Source organism: Cupressus sempervirens, chromosome 1 (assembly GCF_028749045.1).
Source record: "Cupressus sempervirens isolate cs-2001-9-10 chromosome 1, ASM2874904v1, whole genome shotgun sequence".
Lineage (NCBI taxonomy): Eukaryota > Viridiplantae > Streptophyta > Pinopsida > Cupressales > Cupressaceae > Cupressus > Cupressus sempervirens.
In genome coordinates, this window is record NC_143118.1 from 347428987 (window position 1) to 347445578 (window position 16592).

General features: G+C 31.1%; 1 pseudogene; it reads left to right on the top strand.

The window, feature by feature from the left end:
* Positions 1-7536: 7536 nt before the first annotated feature.
* LOC149577653 (crocetin glucosyltransferase 3 pseudogene) lies at positions 7537-8585 on the top strand (annotated as a pseudogene).
* Positions 8586-16592: the final 8007 nt, after the last annotated feature.

The window sequence follows — 16592 nt, forward strand, 5'->3', positions numbered from 1 at the left end:
AATAGCGTGCATGCACTATAGCACATATGTGCTATTTAAGCCTTGAATTTAAAAATACTTTAAATAGTGCATGTGTACTATAGCATGTATGCACTATTGCACACACATACTATCGAAAGCATTGGATACCACCAAGTCTAAGGCTTGGATTTTCCTTGGGGATCCAACCCAAAGGTTTGGAGGCTCTAAACTGGTCTGAGAAGTGTTTTGCAACAAGCATACAAAAAATACTTATTTTTTTCTTCTGTGCTCTCCTTCAAGTTTTCTTGTGGTTGGGGATCGATAAAATTAGGTTACATAGTATTATAGATCTCCATGTTAGCTCTATAACCATATAATTTATTTCAAATTCATATTTTTTCAAGCCTTCCAACAACAATTTCCTTTGAGTGTATGTCCAATTTCTCTCAAAAACCAACATGTACTAATTAGGGTGTAGATTTTAGCTCATTCATCAAATTTTGAAAAAAGTTGGTTTTTAAGAAACTAGACTCCATTCTACACACTTTGAAATTTTTTTTTTTTTTTTTTTTGGATTAGTTTTCAATAATTTCTAAGGGGAACACACATATATTTCATGTTTTTGGGATGTGTCCACTTATAAAATTCATTAAAATAATAATAATAATAAAATTACCCAAAAATTTTGGGATAAACTAGATGGTGTTAGGTAACTTTTGACCACAATGATTAAAAAATTTCAAAATAAAAGTTAGAATTTTAGGGGGGGGCGCACTTTGCACTGTGTTATGTTTTTTATTAAAAATAGTACCTCTTTCTGTGGCCCACTTTTTTGAGGGCCTACAACTAAGCCATTTATAATAAAAATTAGATTCAAAGAACTACTACTTTTGTTTTTGCCATATCTTAAAATTTTGAGTGTAACTATCTTCAAACTCTTGTCAAAGTTTAGAAATTGTTGATTTTAGAAAAAAGATGTCCACTTAGACTCCCTTTTGGCACCACAACTTGGTGCACTTACCCCATACATACATGCATGCATACATATATACATGAGTTTTAAATATAGTTTACTAACACTTCTATTTATGTGTCTTTGGGGAGATATATATATAAGATATTTATTAGTTATAAATTGTTTAGTTTTTGGTGTGTGTAGATAGTAATATATTTTTTCTTTCATATTGGCTAGTTGTTTAATTCATATTTTTCTTTTTGATTTTTGATTTTTTTTGTGTTTTTGTTCCTTGAGCTTTTGTAGATTATAGGCTTTATTGTCTAGTCATTATTAGTTCCTATCTAGGCCAAGTAACTGTCCCTTTCATTAGTTGCAAAAGTTTTATTATAAGTTCATCCAATCAAATTACAAAATCTTTGAAACTTATATGTAAATTCTATAGTTTGATGATTTATATATATTTAAGTGAATTAAATAATACTATTTATCTATATTACTATTGGTTATCAAAAAAAATGAATGGGAAAAATAATATTTCAGAACTTTAATTAGAAAAATTAAACATTAATATCACAGCTAGAAAAGACCGCACACATTAATTTTGCATTAATATAACTTGTCTGTAATACTCCTTTTTTTTGCAGTTACAGTTGGCAAAGTTTTCACTTGGTGCAAAAGTTTTATAAGTTGAACCAATCATATTACAAATTTTTTGAAACTTACATGTATATTCTATAGTTTGATGATTTAAATATGTTTAAGTGAATTAAACAATACTATTTATCGAATAGCAATGGGAAAATTTTAGAACTTTATTTGAAAAAATTAAACATTAACATCACAGGTAGAAAAGGACCCCACAAATTAATTTTTCATTAATATAGCTTGTCCTATTGCTCACTTTGTTTGCAGTCACTGCCGGTAGAGGTGGCATGCACTAATTCAACATTAATATATCTTGTGCATAATGCTTATCTATTTTTTCAGTGGTGGAAAATATAATTACTTAAAATTAAGTAAACTTATGTTTTATGAGCACGTATTTATGGTTTCATATTTATTCTACTTCAACGATGTGAGTATAATTTTTTTTGTTGCTTCAATCTATTTATTTTTCTAAAATTCTTTCCTAAATATTATGTGCCATTAAATTATCAATTTTGTGTTTCTTTGATCTCAAATAAATTGTGATTTATGTGCCTATTTTATCTTTTTACTCTTCTTTTTGTTTGTGTTGTAATTTACACAAATATGGTTTGAAGAATAGAATTGTCATCCACAAAATGTTGTCTAAGAAGAACACTCACATCTTCCATCCTCTTCAAGTGGGATATTAGGCATGAGGATATATATATATATATATATATATATATATATATATATATATATATATATATATATATATATCTGCATTTATGAATTTTGGTGGCTCTAAAACATATGTTACTTGTAGGACATATCTGTGTTTATGAACTGTTTTGGGCTCTCAAACCCATTGCTATTTTTATATCTATTTTGGGGTTAATTTCATTAGATCACTTTTTCTTTTGAACGGTTTTAAAGTCTATTTTTGTTGTGGCTTTCCATTAGTTGAAGTTTTAATTTTGAGTAGAGTGTATGTGGTAAACATTGTAACACATGGAAATGATTATGGTTTTATGTAGTACGATGGTTTAGTTTTGGACTAGTGGGATTATGGGGAAAAAATTCCACTTGTGCTTATTTTTTGGATTTTGGCTTGAAAGCAAGAAGTCACATTATGGTCATGTTATATATAAAATTGATGACAAATTGTGCCATGTAGAAACATATTTGGACTAGGCAATGCGAAAAATGGTTCAATTTAAAAAATAAAGAATATATGATTGTGAACTTTATAATTATTGTACCATTATTTATTTTACACAATTGTATTCTCTTTTCTAAAACTTTCTAATTTAATTTCTATTTTACATTTTATTTAAGATTCTTTATCTCTTAAAATGAAACTTTGAGAAGAGAGTTACTTGCAAATGTCTAATATGTAGTCTTTTAAATATGCATGGTTATATGCAATTGATATTTTATTCTTGTACAAAAATAGACCTTTTCATCCCTAATTTAATTATTAGTCTTGCCTAACTAGGCAAAGACTAAAGTTTTCATGCTTCACTTTTCCTATTAATTAATGTATTGGTAAGGTGAAAACTCTCTTAACCTATGCTTATTAGAAATTATTTGATTAAAGTCCCTTTTTTTTACATTTATTTCTATTTTATGATTTGTTGCCCAAGCTTTTCCTTGTAGGTTTTTTCATTTTCAATTTCAAAAAATTGTCAAATCACTACAATCTTTTTTTGCAAGCTTCTCCTCTGAGACATGTCTCTACATGTGATGCTACTTGTTACCTCTTATAGCGGGAAAATGTCTAGAAATGAGACCTTTTCATGACATGTGTTGTTCCCTTCTATAGAATTTTATTGTTATCAATTAAATATCTTGGTTGAATAACATGTTGCGAGGGATTGGTAAAACTAGATACATGCAGTATTTTGAAGGAGTTTTTTGTAGAAGCCAAAGTTGAGTGCTTTAGGGTTGAGTTTGATCCATAGTTGTATTGCATTCCTTTATTCTATTGATTGTCACTTTATTTTTATTTTTTTTACTTTTTTACACAAATCATGGTTTTTGAATACATTCAATCTCAAATATTATTTTTCCATAATTTAAATATAGATTTTTTTGGTTTGGGTTTCTCTACAACAACAATGGTAGTTAATAGTGATTCTTGAGTCCTTATTTTTATAGGAATGTTCTGATTGTCTAGTAGAAAAAAATTTATAGTTAGAATATCGACTTCAATCATGCAGAGTTCACCTACTACTATTACATAGATTCTCTACTTGGTATTATACCTTTTTCTAGTGCTCATCTTTTTTACTTTAAATATGTGTTGATTCTTCATTATTATTATTTTGTCCATTTCTTCTTCATATTTCTATCTGTTGCAGGGGATATTTAACAAAGTTTGTTTCATAGACTACAAGAACCTCACTTGACTAGATTGAGATGCTTTTGATGAAGCTTCTAATAACTTCTCGCTATTAATTTCTATTTGGAATTTTGCTAGTGATATGGTGTATATTAAAAAAAATCATTGTAGACGATATGGTTTATATTTAAATTTCTAAATTTTTAGACATTTATAATTTCTCACTCAGTAGTCATAGTCAGGCGTCTAGCATTTTGCATGACACCTTGTAATGCCTCATACCAACACTTAAAAATAAATGAGAAGCCAAATAGAGAAAAGTATGAATATATATTTTGCATAAATTAAGTTTACATTAGGGTCTAGGCAAAGTCATTTCAGAGGTTTCTTATTTTCTTTCATGTGGTAGATTTGTACTTTAGCTCAAAAATAGTTTGGATTTACAGAAGATTGATGACTTAGCTGGAAGGAAGATTCATAATTAAAAAAAGGTATTCGTCACTATTTATTTTCTTTATCACACATCTATTTTTAAATAAATGGTAATGTTTTCATTTCATAAAGGAGCTCTGTGCTTTTCTTTGGATTCATTAAACTCTCGAGTGCCTAAAGATTTGGTAGATTTTCTTAGTTTAATGATTTTTATAATTTTTTACAATTGAACTTATAGATTGAAAAGCTTCTGCATTTTTCTTTTTATTATTCATATATTTTAAAGATGAATATTTAAAATGTCAACAAAAATATTCGTAAAAATTTTCATTTTTTCGAACTTCAGATGAAATTTATATAATTTTTTTTCCTAAAATAATTCTCTCATATTATGACCTTTTTTTTCATTTTTCAGAACTTCAGATGAAATTTATTTTATTTTTTTTCCTAAAAAAGTTCTCTCAAATAATGACTTCTACATTTTTATTTTCAGACAATTTCCCTCAGATACTCTTCTTTACAAGTATAAAATTGGTTAAAAAATTCACCAATTCTTCCTATTCTGAAAATTGTTATATTTCTTGAATTAGTCTCATCTACATAATTTTTAAACAAATTTATAAATGCTTCACACTATATAATGAAGAATTAAATTTAGAGAAAGTGACATGGTGAGAAACTCAAAATGTCGACGATACTTCAGAATCCCATCTTCCTTCTATTGCTTGCCAATTGACAGAGCCTACTCGAAGAACCCAAAGAGGGAGGTGATGGCTAATTTCTTTGTCACAAGAAGAATCGTATCATAACCTTGGGTCAAAGCGTAGGCCCAATGAATTGACCCCATGTTTGACAAGCAAGGGAAAAAGGTAGGCTAGGTGGGAGGAAGGTCAAGCCCTATATATCTATCTTAGTATGTAGGCAGAGGGAGAAGTTCCATCCAATCGTTGATCCAGTCCACCCTATTTCTGAGCCACCATTGTACTTTTCAGTGATTTTCATATGCCCTATTCAATATTATCCAAAGAAAACATTGACTCATTAATTTAACTTAAATTATGGTTAAAAATAGGTTAACATTTTTGTGATATCTTTAATTGATAAGAGAAATCGAGTCATGCAAACAATATCAAATTTTCTGAGAGCAAAAATATTTTAAAGTGGATATTTGATTGGACAATGTGAAGGTGGAAAATCTACAATTTATATTCTTGACCATATGAATATGGAGATAGTTAGGACCTTTTTGAGAAATCTACGACCAATGGATTTTTATAACTTATCTCAAATATTGTGGAAGTCTATCTAATTTATTTTGGTTCCAAATATTGGATCAAAATAATTCATTCATGGACTATCCCTTAAGTAATATGTCTATTGGATCAAAGAACTCAAATGTTCATAAAGTCTTAAGTTGTTATCATTTTGTAGACATCATTTTTCATTTTGCAAACATCATTTATTGAAATGAATGCTCACAATTAATGCCAATTTCATTTAGTGGACGATATAGCTTATCACATTTGTTTTAAGAATCTAATGAGCATTGTTACTTAATCAGATGTTCAAATTAATTTTTTTTTACCAATTAGTCTTTGAGTCTATTGAGCTAGCACCAAATGCATCAAGTGATAAGGTCCTTAGCTAGGTAAGTTTGCTTTGAGCATGTTTAGCGAGACATTGTGCAAGGGACTCTTTCTAGTGTGAGACATATCTTATCATTGTGTATGTTTGCATATTATGGTTTCTTGATTATTTCATGGATAACAGGTAATTGTTAATGGTTTTGCAGATGCTGGTTGATATTCATTTTAGTTTTCATCCTACTTTTCCCATTTGTAGGCTATATCTTTTTTCGATATTTGAAAAATATAATTTTATTTTATTTTTTTAAAGTCAACTAAAAAAATGTTTACATAGTTTCTAAATTAACTTTCTATTGTGAAGTTTCAAAAATATAATATTTAAATTTTAAAAAATCAATCAATAAAATATTTGTAAAGTTCCTACTGTTCTCCTTCTATTTTGCCATGTCTAAGTTACAACTTCCTTATTTCTTATTCCTATTTTTGACAAATATAATATTTTTATTTTTTATTTTTTAAATGATTCTATTTATTTTAAATGTGAAAAAATTTAGATAAGACCTTCTTTTCAACAACGATAATTTTATATACATTAGTTTTTAATATTAATTTATTGATAAATATCATAAGAGCTAGGATAAATTTATTTATGCATAGCTATAGCAACGGGAGAGAAATATCTCTTTATTTATATCTTCTACCGGACTCTCTATTCAATATATGAATCCTCTCTTACATCATCTCTTTTACATTAGGCGGGATTCTAGTTGCATCAATGCAATTCTTGTTATATTTAGTGGACATTAATCACATTCATTGAACTTACAATCACATGCATTATACTTCTCTAGTTCATTTATCCATAGATTAGACATTTTATTTCTCATAATTGTTTTTCCCTCTCAATATAATCATTTATTCAATATAGAAACAATAAAGTAATTCAAATTTAGTACAACATTCGTGAAAAAGCACACTTTTAAAAAAAATCATGATATAATGTGTTTATATTACACAATAATTTTTTTGATTTCACCTTTCAAACTCCTTAGGCAAATAGCTTGACAAAAGTTAAAGTCGGACGAGGCAGACAAAGCAAACATACACTTACTAACCAAAGAAGACACCAATATTCACCGATGTTATTGTGTATAAGCCGAAAATGTGCCTGTAATTTTCTACTATCTTAAATCAGAGAATTGTTTTTCCATTGACAGAACAAAGATCGTTTCTGCAACAAACTACCATGTCATGAATATTTAATGAATGGGGATTTTTAGAAACAATTACTCCATTCACAAATTTTCATTTATTATTAAAAAAACTGTCATAAAATTCAAAACCTGGATTTAATTTCGAATTCCACCTTTTTGTTGGAAGAAACTTCTTCTAATTTTTACCAAAGTAGGAAGATGAAATTGAAAACTAGGTTATAATTTTAACCAACCAAACACCAAAATTTTTTTGCAAACCCTGATTTTACCCCTGATAACCCGATTTTGGCCCTCATCTTCCAGCAACCAAGGAGGGAATGCCGTTGCGTGTGAGGACAAATAAGTAATTGCGATCAACAACCATGTATCTGCCGTGTGCCATTCAATTTTCGTCCTCAACGAAAACATGACCACCGGACCTTAACTCCATACACGACTTTCTATCTGACAACTAACTTTCACTGCTCATACCTACCTGGGGAGGCTTATTGCAACCCTATCTACAATGACCTTTCTATGTGCTTGGAGAAATCCGTCCGCCAAAAAGATGCAGAAACGTCATGTGTTGATGTTTCCGTTCATGGCGCAGGGCCACATCATTCCCTTCCTTCACCTCTCCAAACACCCCTCTCAACATTGACACCTTAAAGCCCACCATTCAATGCGACCCCTCTCTCGACGTATGCCTAGCCGAGCTCCCTTTTTGCAGCGTCGATCATGGTCTACCACCACATACAGAGAACACCGACTCGTTGGTTCTATCGCACTTCCTCAGTCTCATGGAAGCCACAGAGAAATTGCAGCCCCATTTCGAACAACTCATCTGCATGATCTCCGAAGAAAATGGCTGCACCCCTCTCTGCATCATCAGCGACATGTTCCTTGGCTGGACACTCGACGTCGCCGACATGTTTGGAATACCCAGATTCTGCTTCTTCACCTCCGGCGCTTATGGCATCTCCATATTCAACTCTCTCTGGACTCATTTGCCCCACACCAAGACCGAGTCAGAAGAATTTACTCTCCCAGATCCTCCTCACATATCGCTGCACCGATCTCAGCTTTCCCCCACCATTAAGAGTGCGACAGGGAGCAACGGATGGAGCTTGTTTCTATCTCGCCAGATATCTCGCAATATGCGCAGCGGGGGATTTGTCTGCAACACTTTCGAGCAGCTTGAGGACGAAAATTTGCAACACATGAGAAAATCCACCGGCAGACATGTTTGGGTGGTTGGCTTTATGAGTCACTGTGGATGGAATTCGACAATGGAGAGTCTGAACCAGGGCATTCCCATGATCGGATGGCCCATCGCAGCAGAGTAGTATTACAATTCGAAGCTTCTTGAGGAGGAGGTGGGCGTTTGTGTGGAGATGTGCAGAGGGAGCGAGGGAGAATTGGGGAGGGAGAAAGTGAAGAGGACGGTGAAGATGGTGATCTGTGAAGAGAGAGGCGAGCAACTAAGAGAGAGAGCAGAGGCCATGAGAGAAGCTGCCAGAAGAGCAATAAGAGACGGTGGAGATGGGACCGAGAAAGGCGGCAACGGCTACCCAGGCAGGAGGATCGCCTGCCTGGATGCCCAATCCTTATGCCATCCCATGCATCCCATCCGGCCTCGTACGTCCATCCGGTAACGCTGTATTCTGACGGATAGCGATTCAGGACGAAGCTGTTGTCAGTACGTAGATAGAACAAAACAGTTGACGTTGATTGCTTGGTTTCAAGTGTCAGAGGTTTACCTTTTAGACGGTCCATATTGCATGGCTCGGGATGTGATTAATCCCTGAAAGTGGCAAGCAAGGCTGTAATTTGGAGAAACTAACGTATGAAATAATTGTTTTTGTTTTGTTTAGGTCTAATGACGCTGTTAGAAATAAGACTATATTCATTTTTCCTTTAATATATATATCGTTCAATCATTAGTTCTTTTAAACTGTAAGTTAAATTTTGAGCATTTTTTAGTGTACTTTTGTAGAAAGGTGAAGTGTTCAATGCTAACACTTCGACTTTTAGGTATTCATAAATTTCTTTGTAGGTCCCTGAATGGAATGTGGTTCAAAAGTACTATTTTAAAACGTTTGTGTGATACCCCCAATAGTCACTCACTTAATAAATATTCTTTTTTCCTTTTTAACATTCACTAGGGGTTCTATTTATTTTAAAAGTAAATATTATTTTTTCCTTTTAAACACTATTTTAAGTAAGATTAATATCATACCAACATACATCTCAAAATTGCAATGAAATATGCCAACTAGTGTACCACTAGTGGTTCTATGTTATATGTACACGTTTTGATCAGTAGAGGCCGACGTCAAGATTAATTAATTATTATTATTATATATTTTATTATTATTTATTAAACTTGAGTACACTCGAACCCAAGACCTCGTAAATAAGAGGCTCAAAACTTACCATTGCGTTATAGACTCTTACCTAATTTGATCTTTAAATTTATTTTATTGATTATACACATATTTTACTTGTGTAAAAAATTTTACTATTGCTTATTAAAATACGACCAATTATATTGTAATAATGTTTTTTTTGAATCGGTAAAAATTCTAAGCTCTATATATTATATTAATAAATAAAATCTATAGAATCTCCATTCAAACAAGCACTCATAAAAAATAACAGAGAAGAAAACCTTCAGTCTTGCCCAAGAGCTGAGTCCTATACAAGTACAAATTGAAAGGGGCAATCTCTAGTATCCAAATCATGCTGAAGGGCTAACCCTTATTTACATCTGTATCTAGGCTTCTTGAATTTCTTACGATTTATATATAGGTAACCCTACCATTTTGGGGGTCTTAGGAAGGAATTCCTTCCTTTTCTTTTTTATTTGAATGATCAAGGGATCCCTTATTCAAAAGATCAATTTTAGTTTCTGATAAAACACACATTATTAGAACTACATTTTGTGCGAAATATCGAGCTAAGAGCATGACTTCAAATGGCTAAGGTATTGTGACAAAAAATTCTTCCCTTTCCCGAGATTAGGATAGTTGCAAAATGACTCATCTTAGCAAGATCATTATTAGCAGAAGTCTTCACTATTTCTAAAAAGAGAAATAATTATCTTTATTGTTTTTTAGTGTAAGTATGAAGTACTACCAAATATAGTAATATAATACCAAATATTTTTTAAAATTTTGTATTGTGTTTATAAAGAAATTACAATCTAACGAATGAGATTGTGTCTAGTATTGAAGAATTTGATTAGAGTTGTGATAACTAAAAATTCCTAGATTGATTAATTTAATATCCTCTCTTAATGTCTTTCATTATCCAATTATATAGTGTTAGATTCACTTGGCTTCCTATTCTTTCCAATCCATGTTAATATCTCCTCCTCACAATCCTTAAATTAATAGGTGGGAATAACACCTTTGTGTGGTATTTTATTAATAAATATTTTATCATGCTTTAGATTACAGTATGATGCTACAATTAGATATGATCAAAATGATTCTTCTAGGAGGAATTGATTATTATGCTATTCGAATACATACTACTATTTTAAAGGGAGTTTTATAACTTATACTATCCTTTCCATATTATTATAATTATGAAAATCTTGATGCCTACTCTTGCCTCTTTTTCATTTGAATTTTACTTATGGTGATCCTATCTTCACATTTGCATTGTAAATGTCAGGATTTAGCTTGCGAGAAATTACTTAGTTAAAGAGCCCTCTAAATGGATCCTCACACAAATTGTTTTTTTGGAGATTGTTGAAGCTCTTGATGGTTGGTGACGATTGGAATCAATTATTTCTCACTTATAGTTGCTTATGTCTAAGTATCGAAAAGAATTAAAACATGTGCACACATCGAATGTGAAAGTTGAAGACATGGATTTTTTATTGGGGATGCTTTGTTGCCTCTCATGAGATTAGCCTTAAAGTTTATAGCTTGATTGAGTCTAAGGCTTTTTGTTATAAAGAAATGCCTTTGTCATTTTTTCCTTTTTCGGGGCTATTTGTTGTGGTTCCACAACACACGCCCCATTTTTGATCTTGCAAATTATGGGGACTACATCTTTTGTTTCCTCGATTTATCAGATTAAGGTGACTTTTGAGGGATCTCAATAGTTGATAATTTCTAGGTCATGTCAAGTAGATTTTTGGTCAAAGTGAATGGTTTCATTTTGTCTTGATTTCTCATTTTTTGTCTAAGTATTTTTTGTACTTGCAAAGTTGCGCACTTGTGCACCTCCACAAGTGCACATTTCCTTCTATTTTTTTTCATTTTGGTTAGTCCCTTTGTGCACTTGTGCAACTACAAAGCTACATAGGTTTGCACCTAAGCAAGATGTGCAAGTCTGCAAAGTCCTTGTATGCACTGGGGAGTTAGTTGACTTTTAGTTCTTCTCTTGCATCTAGTTGTTCACATACCCAGGTCTGTACATGCGCAGAGTGTTCAACTTGGGGTTTGGTCCAGTAGAGTTTCAAGTCAGTATTTTTGGTCTTTTGATTTTTTCCTCCATATTTTTTTACACTTGCGCACCTCTGCAAGTGTGCAAGTCCAATTTATTCCTTTTGTTGTTTTGTCTCAGTACATATTTACACACGTATGCAAGTGTAGAGATGCATATGTGTGCATGACCGCATAGTCTATCTTATGCATATGGGGGTTAATATGTAATGTGTCAATTGTTTGCATAGTTGTGCACTTACAGAGGTGCATAGGTTTGACACCTGTAGAGGTGGATAGGTGTGATATTTGGGGTTTTGCAGTGTATTTTGGCATGTGAGTGTAGGTTTGCACCTATGAAGGTGGACAACTTTGGGATGTCCCTTTTTGTCAATTCCGAGTCATCTTTAACTATTTTAAGGCTTTTGTTATAGTTTTATTTGTTTTTCTTATATTTTTCCTATGTCATTGTAATTTACATTTTTAAAGATCTATGAGGCATTTTGGAGCGAATATTGGTCAACAAGACTCTTCATTTGTCCTTCCATTTTTTGCCTTCAAATTTGGGATATCTTTCCAACAAAGTAAACAATTTGTAATTCTAAGCTAGGGGCAAGAAGTTACACTTTTTCAAAGTAGACCTAAACTTTTATATAGTTTTCATAATTTTCTAATTTATTTTGCATTAAGTGTTATTAGCATCCTTTATTTTCATTCCTAGAACATGAAAGTGATCCTTGCGATCAATTAGACTTAACGTAATTTCATGATTTACATCATAACTTGTTTAATTTATTTAGATTAATTTATTGTTTTCAATAAAATGTTGTTGACAATTCTATTGTGTGTGCATATTCAACACATGTCTTTGAGAGTTTAGATTGAAGAAGTACAAGGATCTAAAGTCAGTGTCCTTTTTGGACTTATAGGAGGGCATAAATAATCAAAAAATTAAAAATTAAATATCGAGGAATAATCTAAGACCGCATATAAGAAAAACCCATAAACCATTTTGAAATCTAGTAACTTTGATTGTTTTTGGCAATTCTGACATTTTTTAGTTGTCCACGTGTATGCATCTCAACATGTGTGCAACTCCTCATTTTAAAAATTTATGAAATTTCTATGTTAAGTTCATAGTGAATCTAACACTATTTTGGAATTTTGAAGATAAATAGTGAAGCACCCAATTTTCACCTTCGTAGCTCCGCACATCCCCAAGTCCATAAGTGCAACAATTTTTTAAAATTTAAGTTACAATGCTAATTAACTGTCTATTGCTAAATTTAATATTTTCATGCTTTGATTCCACATTTTTTGAGTTCGTTAGCAGTTAAGTGCCTTGGGCCTTGTCTCATAAATGGTAGTTTGATGGATAGTTTCAATTTCAACTACTTGTACTTCTTACTAAAATGGAAGATCAACATTCAAAGTATGGGGATGACACCTATAGAACACCATCTCATATATCACTTCTCTGCCAGAAGGTACCTGCACACTTCTAGCATAGTGCAATTTATAACTATCATATTTAGGGAATGGTTAGCCTTCTCTGGGTACACATGGAGAGTGACAAGATCATATTGTTAATTGATGGGTACACATCCAGAATAATGAGAACATTTTGTTTATAAGACCTTGAAGCTCTAGTTTCTTGTTGGAGATGTTTTCCCTCTTATCTTCTTCTTCTTTTTACATATTTGAGTCATGTAAAGGTGCACACATCATTTAATTAAATAAAGGAAAATAAAAGTACATGCATAGTTAGCACCTAGATAGATTACCAATTTTTACATAAATAGCTTAATTTTAATAGTTTTAGCATAATTTTTGTATGGGAAAAACCTAGCTCCAAATATCACATGATGGAGAGGGTTCCCTATAAATATAATGATGTAACATTTATTCAAGGTGGGTATTGTGATGTAATAAAGATATCTAATTAATTCTCTCATTCCATGTGTTGTGTTTCTTGCTAGAATGTGTGTATCCTTTGTGATTAATTTTTGCAACTAGTGATAAAGCCAGTAGTCTTGTTGTGTTTTAATGCTTGTGTGATCATTAGTTTTTTCTAGAGTTTGTCATGTATAACCAATAATACCTCTGCAGTGACAAATAGGATAAGAGGTATTTTCTATGATACTTGCATCGTGATTTGTCTTGTGTATGCACACTTCTCATGGCTACATGATTTGATGAGTTGCGAAAAACATACGATTCTATTATGATTCCATTGACGATTTCCTTAGTGAACTTCTGGACATGCTCCTCTAGATTTTGTTAGTTTCCTACCATCCCTTTGAAAATTGATTCACAAAAGCATTGTCATCATGGCTTATGTCCTTTAAGAAATTTACTTATAGCAATTTTTTGACATTTTATGTTACCTTATCTCCACAATCTACTTCTCAAAATAAAAGTTGAACTAAGAAATCATATAGTTGCATTATTAAGGAGTGCATTTATTCAAAAATCAGAAAAATAAAAAAATAGTGGGTTTTAATCACATTTTTTAAGGTTTTATAGAATTATGCATATACTAGCAAGGCCTCCTTGTGAACATAAATATCAGTCTTTAATTGAGTTATCCAAGTGGTTGGAAAAGAACCTTTTGGAGCCTTGGAGTTGGTTACTTGATCAACTTTTCAAGAGACAGATTCTCACGAATTTATGTTGTAATCTTGCAAAATGACTGCAGCACTCTCTAATGTCTTTCGAGCATTTGAAACCCCTAAAACTCAACAATCTTAAGAGATCAAATATTCATTAGCCCAAAAAAGCTAATATATGGGTATAGTCTAAACTAACTAAATTGAGAATAATAAAAATTTGAGTAATGCTTTGAACTAACTGAAATAAGAATAATAACAATCTATTATTGGTAAACCGTGAATAAAATCTCTCTAGGTGTTAGATAAATGCATTACCTAGTAGAAAATAGATCCATACATGTTATTGTGAATATATTGTAAGTTTTTCTAAAGGGGTTTAAAAGTATAATGATTAAGGGAGAGAGAGAGAGGGGTGGTCCTCAGAATATAAATCTTTACAAAGTCTAATGTCACTTTTTTCTAAAAATCATCCTCCTCTTTAGATTTTTTTAAAAAAAATTTGAATATTTGAATGGTTAAATTGTAATTGTATAACATTAAATAATATTATAACTTTTATTAAATTGGTGTTACAATATTTTTTAAGTAGATTGAAGTTTTAAATTACAATATTTAGCTGGTATTTGTAAATTTTGTTTTTCTAGTTTAATGGTTATTATTAGTACTTGCCGGTAGGCTAAGTACTATTGTGATACACTTTGAATTTTATGCTTTAACTAGTGATTAAATTTTTTAATTTATATGATTTACAATTAATCATTTTTAATTTATCTTATCCAACTAATACATTGTGCATAGCATAGATGCAAATTTTAAAACTTTACAATTGAGTGAATTCATTTAACGCTTATATGGGCCAAATTTGATAATTGTAAAACTAATACTTAAAAAATAAATATTAAGCTTGAACGTATTAATGTTTAATATTTTTTTTGTAAAATATTATAATTTTGTGTGGAACTCATTAAAAATAATAAGACTAAAATAGTTTCAAAGATGATAGAAAAAAATAGAAAAATCATGAAGTTATCGGCAAGTACTAATAAGTGTAATTTTCTATAAAAATTATAAGTGTAATAATTTAACCAATTTTAATTTTAGAAAAAAAAAAAGTTTGATTCTAACCAATATATAATAATAACTGTATGCACCCAAAAATGGTCGCCTAGACTATGGGCCCCCATTATTCAATTTATCAATTTATCAAAAAAATTCTGAATCAATGATTTGTAATATATTCAAATCAATTTCCTTGATCAAATTCGATTTATTTCATTTCTAAGATTGATCATTTTATTCCAAGTCTTATTTAATTAAAAGAAAATTTTCTCTTTTAATTAAATAAAATAAAATCCCCATTTAATTAAAAGAAAACCTCTCTTTTAATTAAACATTTCATCCACATTTAATTAATTAAGAGAAAAACCTCTCTTTTAATTTAATTAAATATCTTCTATTTAATTAAAAAGAACTTGCTCCCTTTTAATTAAATAAAAATACCACTTAAATATCTCTTTTGATGAAAAAAGGAAATAAAATAAATTCTTTTTATTTAATTTCTCTACACTTAAAAATGTGATCTAAGTGGGATTTATCTTTCCACTTTCTCCTCAACCACTCCTCTTTTCTAATTGGTGGAATCTTGTCTCACATGGATCACCACTTTCTTCTCAACCACTCCTCTTTTCTCATTGGTGGAATTTTGTCTCACATGGATCAAGCTCTATTATCCCATATTGGTTGTGAGAAGCCTCTCACCTCCATAATTTCCTTTATAAGGGAGAGCCCTCTCCTCATGTTAGACACCCATGATTATGCTATCGTTATGCTGCAGGTTTGAAGACCAATTTTTGAAGGAGTTAGAATACAAAAGCTTTTTGTGGAGAACTTCTATTTTCTTGTCTTTTTCTCTCTTGCACCCATCATGGGCTTTTAGCTTAGATCTTGCATTTATAGATTAGATTTTGATTTCATAGATTAGATCTTATTTTCATGCATATTTGAAGATCATGGAGACTAGCATTCTTGCTTTTCCTCTTTGAATCTCTCATCTCATGGTGTACTTGCATGGGCACAAAAATAGGTCAAATTGAGGGCCTCCATTGCAAACCCTTGCACTCTATGAGTAGAGAGCTATGGATCGATTTGTGAGGGCTCATTCTTGAGTTTTCTTACATGTAATGATTCATAGAAGTGTGACAACATTTTAGCACACAATAACAATTAATCAGAACTCATAATAATAATTAATCTTGATGTCGGCCTTCTACCCATCAAAACGTGTACATATTTACTTTTAAAATAAAATAGAACCACTAGTGGTACACTAGTTAGCATATTTCATTGCAATTTTGAGATGTATGTTGGTATGATATTAATTCTACTTAAAATAGTGTTTAAAAAGAAAAGGAAAATCAAATGTTACATTTAAAAAAGAAGA